General features: G+C 41.7%; 1 protein-coding gene across 1 annotated transcript in view; it reads left to right on the top strand.

Moving 5' to 3' along the window:
• Positions 1-8,865, top strand: part of LOC308615944 (uncharacterized protein) — a 325,426-nt gene that overhangs the window by 1,457 nt on the left and 315,104 nt on the right. The window lies entirely within an intron of this gene.

Consider the following 8,865-nt stretch of genomic DNA (forward strand, 5'->3'; position numbering starts at 1 on the left):
GTTTGTTTTGGGGTTTTTTTCATCATCTGAACAGGTAATAGCCAAGAAGTTTAGCTGAGCCTCAGATAGAGGTCTTGCTTTACAGACTTACGTGTCTGTTAGAGACATAGCCTAGACATACACAAGTGGGGGACAGGCGTGGGAGAGTGGGGATGTTGGATAAAAATGGCTACCAGAAGGGTGAAATGCATTTTAGAAAAACAGTACCTAATTATGTCAGAGAGTTTCATCATTTCAGCCTCCAAACGATCCAAATAAAGAACTCACTTGCTAGGAATGGAGGAGACTGTTCACCAAAATCCATTCTCCCCTTCTTATGTGGCTGCCCTGCCACGGACTATATTTCCCAGTCTCTCTTGCAGCTAGTTTACAGCTATGTGACCAGTTCTCAGCGATGGAATGTGAGCAAACATGACATGTGTGGCTTCCAGACTTGGGCCTTAAGACATAGGGCTTGGGTTCCTCCGAGCTCTCTTTCCCCTTCCTATTGGCTGGAAGACACGATGTGACAGTCACATTATGGGACAATGATCAGGTTCAGCCATGCAGATGAGGACAACATCCTAGAGGTTCCTTCAGGATCTTGTGGGAGCACAGACAGCCTAAACTGTTTAGAAGATTATGTGAGAGAAATACATTTCTGTCTTCTTTAAGCCATGAACTTTGGGGGTCTGTTTATTACAGTAGATTAGTCTTTACCTCAACTAATATTTTGAGGTTGTACTAAATTAGACTAGGAGATGGTCTTGCTCATCAGTTCCAGAGGCCCTCTGTGTTTCCAGGGGAGCTTGGTGTGAATTTAGCTGGAGCCAAGTCTAGAATATGAAACTCCTCAGAGGTCCAAGATGTCTGAGCCAAATCATACCTGTGAGATGCATTTTTTATTGTCCCCAAAGGAAGTCCTTAACCTCAGGAAATACTTTTTAAAAAAAATTTTAATCTAAAAGTTGAGTGTGTTAGAGAAACCTCATGTCCATGGACATCAATACAGAAGCAGGCATCCAAAATGTGGCAGGCCCTCTGGTTGTCCACATTAACATTTCTTATTCTCTTGCCTTGCTAGAAGAATCTTGATTGTGTTCAGAGGGCTAGAAATCACCTGGGAGCTTCTTCTTTACTCATATGTCTGATGCCTTGGCTGGGATATTCAAAGCTGGACTCAACAGGAACATCAACCAAAGTGCCTACATATCGCTCTCCATGTGGCTTTGGCTTTCTCACTGCATGACAGCCATAGAGTAGTCAAACTTCTCCTAAGGCAGCTCAAGTTTCCAAGAGCAAGTGTTCGAGTGAACAAGCCACATGGCTCTGTATGGCCTTGCCTCAAAAGTCTCACAGAAGCATATCCTCTGTTTCTACTGGTGGAAGCAGTTCCAAACCTGTCCAGATTCAAAGGCAGAGAACATAAACCCTACCCTCTAAGGGAAGAGGTGTCAAAGAATTTGCAGTCATATTTTAAAACTGCCACACCATCCACCAAGGAAGATAACCCTATCCCCCGCTCTGGGATATATATCCAAGACAACCATGGTAATACCATTCCTCCTGTTAGTTGACTGGTTTGGGGCAATGAATCTAGAGGTAAGACCTTCTGGAGGCTACTGGAAAAGGTTTTGTAACCTTAAATAGTAAATACCAGTAGAGGCAATTCCTCCTTTCTCTGGATATTATAGTTTATGGATTTGACCTAAAGCTCTAACAGCCATCTTGTAACCAGAGAGGGAAGATAACCCTAAGAGAAGGCCAACACCTTAATCCTAGAACAGTGGAAAGGTAAAAAACCCAAGTCTTTGATTATGTAGCTGAGCACCTGAATTAACCAAAGTTTGAGCCATCCAACCTCAGATCTTGTTATGTGAAATAATAAATTTCCTTTTTGTTTAATCACTTTGAATTGCTGTTTTCTCTAAAGGCATCCAAATGGATATAAGGAATGCATTCTTCTGGGTTCTCCAGAGAAACAGTACATATATATATATATATAGAGAGAGAGAGAGAGAGAGAGAGAGAAAGAAAGAGAGAGAGAGAGAGGGAGATTGATTTATTATAAGTAACTGGCTGGCCCAAGTGATTACAGAAGCTGAGAAGTCCTACAATCTTCTGTCTGCAGGTTGGAGACCCAGGAGAGTTGGTGGTGTAGTTCAAGATCAAGAGTAGAAGACGGGGCTTCCCTGGTAGTGCAGTGGTTGAGAGTCCACCTGCCGATGCAGGGGACACGGGGTCGTGTCCCGGTCCGGGAAGTTCCCACATGCAGCAGAGCGGCTGGTCCCGTGAGCCATGGCCGCTGAGCCTGTGCGTCTGGAGCCTGTGCTCCGCAACGGGAGAGGCCACAACAGTGAGAGGCCCGCGTACCACGCAAAAAAAAAAAAAAAAAAAAAAAAAGAAGAGTAGAAGACAGATGTCCCAGCTGAGCACTCAGGCAGACAGAGTGAATTCTCCGAATTCTCCCTTCCTCCACTGTTTTGTTCTATTCAGGCCCTCAGTGGATTGCATGATGCCCACTCACATTAGGGAAGACAATCTGCTTTACTCAATCTACCAATTCAAATGCTAATCTCATCCAGAAACACCCACACAGGCACAGGCAGGAATAATGTTTAACCAGATATCTGGGCAGCCCATGGCCCAGTCAAGTTGATATAAAATTAGCCATCACAAGAAACCATAAGGGGACTTCCCTCATGGCACAGTGGTTAAGAATCCACCTGCCAGTGCAGGGAACATGGGTTCAATCCCTGGTCCAAGAAGATCCCACATGCCACGGAGCAACTAAGCCTGAGAGCCACAACTACTGAGCCCACATGCCACAACTACTGAAGCCCACATGCCTAGAGCCTGTGCTCTGCAAGAGAAGCCACCGCAATGAGAAGCCCACTCACCACAACAAAGAGTAGCCCCCGCTTGCCGCAACTAGAGAAAGCCCGCACGCAGCAACGAAGACCCAAAAGCAGCCAAAAATAAATAAATAAAAAATAGGGGCTTCCCTGGTGGCTCAGTGGTTAAGAATCCGCCTGCCAGTGCAGGAGACACGGGTTCGAGCCCTGTTCAGGGAAGATCCCACAGACACACACAAAAAAGACTATGAAGTCTCGTAACTTCGTCCCTAGTAAGAATCGTCAATTATGCTTGCAAATTTGTTTCTCTTCCTTAAAGTGCTCTAAATGATCTATCACTTCATCTAATTCTTTAAGCACAGAAGGATACAGATGATTGAAAATTCAGCCTGTACCATCATCCATGAGGTTATACTAAGAGAAAGGATTTGGGTAATGCAAACTGGACATTCAAGAATCACAATGCAAGCTGTGACCTTCATTCCTCTGGCCAATAAAGCCACACCACTGTTAAGAGCATTAGAATGGTCCCATTGTAAATGATATAGCGAACATTTCCTCAGCCAGCTGGATGAAATTTTTTAAGTATATTTTGAATTTTTCTTTAAGATTTTTACTCTTCACTGAGCATTTATCATTACAGTATATTTTTAAAATGTAGCCACTGAGAGCCTGCCCTAGGCCAGCATGTCCAAGTATACTTTGTGAAGCAGCAGATGCTTCCATATTAATATATTCTAAAGGAAAAAAGAGTTTCATAGTTAAATGTTTGGAACACTAGGTTAAATAGGTTGCCCTCTTTTTTTTTTTTACTTTTTATTATAAAATATACAGAAAACTTGAAGAATAATACAAAAGAACACCCACATATTCAGCACTGAGATTCAACAGTTGTTAACATTCTGCCATCTTTGCTTTCATCCATATTTTTGGTTGTTGATTTTGAATAACTTGAAAATTAGTTGCAGACATCATGATATCATTACACCTCACCTCTGAATACTTGAGCGTGCATCTCCTAAGACATTCTTGCATAACCACAAAAGCATTATCAAAAAATTAACAATAATTCCCTAATATCAACTAATATCCAGTCCAGATTCAAAAATTCCCTCTTGTCCTCAATATACTTGAATAGATTTTTTTATAACTATATATATACTTTTTATTTATTTTTATTTATTTTATTTTTGGCTGTGTTGAGCTTCATTGCTGCGCACAGGCTTTCTCTAGTTGCAGCGAGTGCACGCTACTCTTTGTTGCGGTGCATGGGCTTCTCATCGCAGTGGCTTCTCTTGTTGCAGAGTGCAGGCTCTAGGCACGTGGGCTTCAGCAGTTGTGGCATGTGGGCTCAGTAGTTGTGGATCACGGGCTCTAGAGTGCAGGCTCAGTAGTTGTGGCGCACGGGCTTAGTTGCTCCGCGGCATGTAGGATCTTCCCAGACCAGGGCTTGAACCTGTGTCCCCTGCATTGGCAGGCGGATTCTTAACCACTGTGTCACCAGGGAAGTCCTGCTTCATGTTTCATGATAATATTTTCTATTAAAAAAAAAAGATAACTCAATCTTTCTTACAGCATAATCTTTAAAAACTTTTTTAGTTGAAGTATAGTTGATTTACAATATATATGTTTCAGGTGTACAACATAGTGATTCAAAATTTTTATAGATTATATTCCATTTAAAGTTATTACAAAATATTGGCTGTATTCCCTGTGCTGTACAATATATTCTTGTAGCTTATTTATTTTATACATAGTAGTTTGTGCTTTTTAATCCCCTACCCCTAACTTGGCTCTCTCCCCTTCCACCTCCCCACTAGTAACCACTAGTTTTTTCTCTACATTTGTGAGTCTGTTTCTGTTTTGTTATATTCATTCGTTTTATTTTTTTAGATTCCACATATAAGTGGTAACAGTATTTGTCTTCCTGTTTTATTTCACTAAGCATAATACCCTCTAGGTCCATCCATGTTGTTGCAAATGGCAGAATTTCATTCTTTTTTATGGCTGAGTAATATTCCATTGCATATATGTATCACATCTTCTTTATCCATTCATCTGTCGATGGACACTTAGGTTGCTTCCATATTTTGCCTATTGTAAATAACACTGCTATGAACATTGGGATGCATGTATCTTTTCAAATTAGTGTTTTCCTTTCCTTCAGACATATACCCAGGAGTAGAATTGCTAGATCATATGGTGATTCTATGTTTAGCTTTCTGAGGAACCTCCATACTATTCTCTGTAGTGGCTGCACCAATTTACATTCCCACCAACAGTGCCAGAGGGTTCCCTTTTCTCCACATCCTCGCCAACATCTGCTATTTGTAGACTTTTTGATGATAACCATTCTGACAGGAATGAGGTGATATTTCATTGTGGTTTTGATTTGCATTAAACATTTTTAATTTACAAGAAGCATAAAACAGCTTGTAGTCCTAGTACAGGTTTGTGTACTCATAGGAAACCTGATAAATTCTGTTTCATATGATTCCCATCAAGAAAGGTGTATGGTAGATTTATAGTTTAAATGCTGTATTATTGAGCATATCCCATGTGTACTATGTCTATGAGAACAGAATCTTATGCTTACAATTTTACAAAAAATCTGATGACAGAATTTTCCATAGAGCAGTTTCTGGCTCTACCATTTCAAACTCTGTTTTTCCTCCAGCACTCCCATACTTTCTGAGCCAGACATCACAGCACATACTCACATTTAATAGAACCCTAGCCCTCACCTCCATGTCAGCAAATGAGAAGAGTCATTACAGTGGACAGTGGGAGTATTTTTGGAAGCCATTTCTACACTAGGACAGCCAGCAAAAACATAACTATACACAGAATTGGATGCAAATCATATAAATGATCCCACTAAACTCGATTTCCAACTCAACTACCTCTTGGCCAAATTCCTAAAATGCCTGAGTGACAGAAGGAAAAGAGACAAAGGCTTTAATCCATTTAAGTTAAATCATCTCACTTCTGTACATTTTACAGAAATATATGGCCACTATTCTTTTCCCTCTTCTCTTTCCTTCCTGAACAATTCAGTCCTAAAGCCAGCAGGTGGGACAGAGTAGAGACCCATGCTGGCTGGCTGGGGGAGTGGGGTGACGCACAGTGGCTCAGAGTGGGGTGAAAGCACGAGTGGGGTAGATGTCAACACGGTGGTGGAGTGAGTCTAGCTTGTGCTGAGCGAGAAGGGAGTGGCAACCCTACAGGGGCAGAGTCGTCTCTGTGATGTTCCTGCCAAAAATGCATGACCTGAATCTAATCATGAGGAAATGTCAGACAAACCTCAATTGAGAGATATTCCACAAAATAAATGTCAGTGTTATGAATGTTAAGGAGAGACTGAGGAACTGCCCGAGCCAAGGAAGCTAAAGAGATATGACAACTAAAGCCAACTTGATTCTGAACTAGGTGTGAGGATTAGATAGTGGAAATATGTCAGTGTTAACTTCCTGATTTTGAGGGTTGTATTGTGGTTCTATAGAAGAATATCCTTTTTTTTTTTTTTCGGTACGCGGGCCTCTCACTGTTGTGGCCTCTCCCGTTGCGGAGCACAGGCTCCAGACGCGCAGGCTCAGCGGCCATGGCTCACGGGGCCAGCCGCTCCGCAGCATGCGGAATCCTCCCAGACTGGGGCACGAACCCATGTCCCCTGCATTGGCAGGCGGACTCTCAACCACTGCACCACCAGGGAAGCCCCAGAGCTTTTTAAGGACAGTAGTCTCAGGTCAGATGTGTTAACTGTTCTGCATAGGAAGAATGAAGAAAAGGAAGATCTCAAGTATGGCATTTAGGTTTCTACCTGAAGCATGTGAATAGACAGTGTTGTCACTTATGGAGATGCAGAAGACAAAGGAAGAACAGGTTTATGGGAGAAATTTAGTATTTCAATTTTTAACATATAAAATTGGAGACACCTGTGTATGAGACATCAGGTTAAACTGTGCTGTTGTAATTGTAAACAACCTTAAAATTTCAGTGGCTTAACACCACAAAAGTTTATTTCTCACATTAGTTACATGTCTTTTATGGCTTGACAGAGGTTGGTGAGTTGGGGGTGTTGATGGAGGCTCCACCACCTAGAAAGTCAACTGTGACAGAAAAAGACACAACTGATGAGGTCTCATATCTGTCCTTCTATGCTTCAGTCTGGGAGTGACAGCCTCAACTGACTATAGGTGGGGCTGGGGAATGTGGGCTAGTAGACGGGATGTTTGATGAACACCACTGTTTCTGTCATAATATCCAGGTGGGAATATTACGTAGGCATCCACACAAATGAATGTTGTTCCGACTTTCATTTTCGAGCTGTAAGCAGATAGGTGGTAATATAAAGCCACCATCACTTTCTCATGATCATAATCCCAATGGCCGAATACAGGCAATGTTATCACCCTTTTCTGGTTTGAAGGAGTAGGAAATCCAGATTAACTGATACTCTTCAAGACTCCCTGTAGTGAAACTAGCAACATACAAAGGTTTTCACTAGCTCACAAGATGGACTTTGGTTTAGGACTGAAGGCAGTTTTTGAACCTCTCTGAAGGAAACGTTTGGTCTCAGAAAAGCTCGCCTAGAAACAGCTTGCTGCTAAGAGCAGAGTAGGGGACTCACAAAGGTGGGAAGGGACATCTGAAACTATTTATAGACAAAGATATTGAGGGGCAAGATCATAGAGGGAAAGCTGTTTTTGGTGACTGGAACAAAACTCCTGCCAGGGCTACCACTAGGTGTCACTAGTAGGAAAGGGAAGCCTGAAAGAACAAATGGAAGGAACTGACACAAAAATTGGTTCCAAGGAGAGAAGTAGAAACTGCCCCCAAATGTCCTCAGGTAGAACCTTGTGGAAGTGTTGCTCACACTGGCTGGAACTGTTCTACTGCCAAGAAAAGAAAAAAAGGGGTTGGGAGGAGGGAAGGGGAGAGGGAGGGAGAGAGGGAGAAAGGAAGGAAGGAAGGAAAGGAGGGAGGGAGGAAAGGAAAGCAAAGGAAAATGACAGTAGGAATGATGAATTTTATTCTGAACTGTAATGACTTTCAAATGGGCTTTATGGGTTCCTGCTGTTAACTCACATGCCTGTGCCAGCTAAGCTAGGCACATACCTTTGTGTATGTGAGTCTCAGAAGTGGAGAGGGGTAGTTTATTCTGCCTCCCACTACAGCTTTCTAAGCATTTCATATTTTCATGTGACCAACCATGTTAATACTTTAGGTAGAGATAAAAGAAAGTTTTGCATTTCTCTCTCATTCTTCTTGTGTACCTAAGAGTGCTTATCTACTGAGGTCTCCAATTGATTCAAAATCATATTTAAAGGTCAGTGGATCTAAGATGTGTCTTATTTTAATGCCCGAATTATGCCAAAGAAAAAAAGAAGTACGTTTCATTAAAAATGGCAAACTTTTTTAGTCCTTCAATGACACAAGCCGAGGATTGCTAACACGCTCCATGTGCCAATAAAATAATTTGGGACAGCTAACAGATAATGTAAATTATAATAAATCCAAACATATTTTATTATCACTTTGGTAAAGCGATTAAACAAAACTAGATGGTTAATTTGTACTTGGCTCATTGAAACAAATGGTCAAAAAAGGAAATTATCCCATAAAATATTACTGTCACCCTGAAACTATACTGAAAGGAATAGAAATAACACTGGCGACAAATCCATTATTCTGAGCTTCTCAATCTTTTACATGTTTTGGCTCATAGAAAAAAATGGCATTTGTATGGCATACTGGGGTAAATGAATAAGGCTCTGGGGCTTCAGCTGTCCCTGGACCCTTAGGCCTCTCAAGGACCTGAGATCAGTGTGTCAGCATATTAAATATAGATTGTGGGTTTCAACCTTAAGGTCACACTGGAATCACTTGGGAGGTTAGAAACAATATGTCAATTCCCCCTCCTCCCATGACCCGTGGAGATTTCATTGGTTTGGGCATCACGAATCCCAGGTGACTAAAGTGTGACCAAAGTTAAGAACCACTGCATTAGGAGATAGCCAAGGAAACTTAA

This window comes from Mesoplodon bidens (genome assembly GCF_964165515.1).
Source record: "Mesoplodon bidens genome assembly, chromosome: 4".
Classification (NCBI taxonomy): Eukaryota; Metazoa; Chordata; class Mammalia; order Artiodactyla; family Ziphiidae; genus Mesoplodon; species Mesoplodon bidens.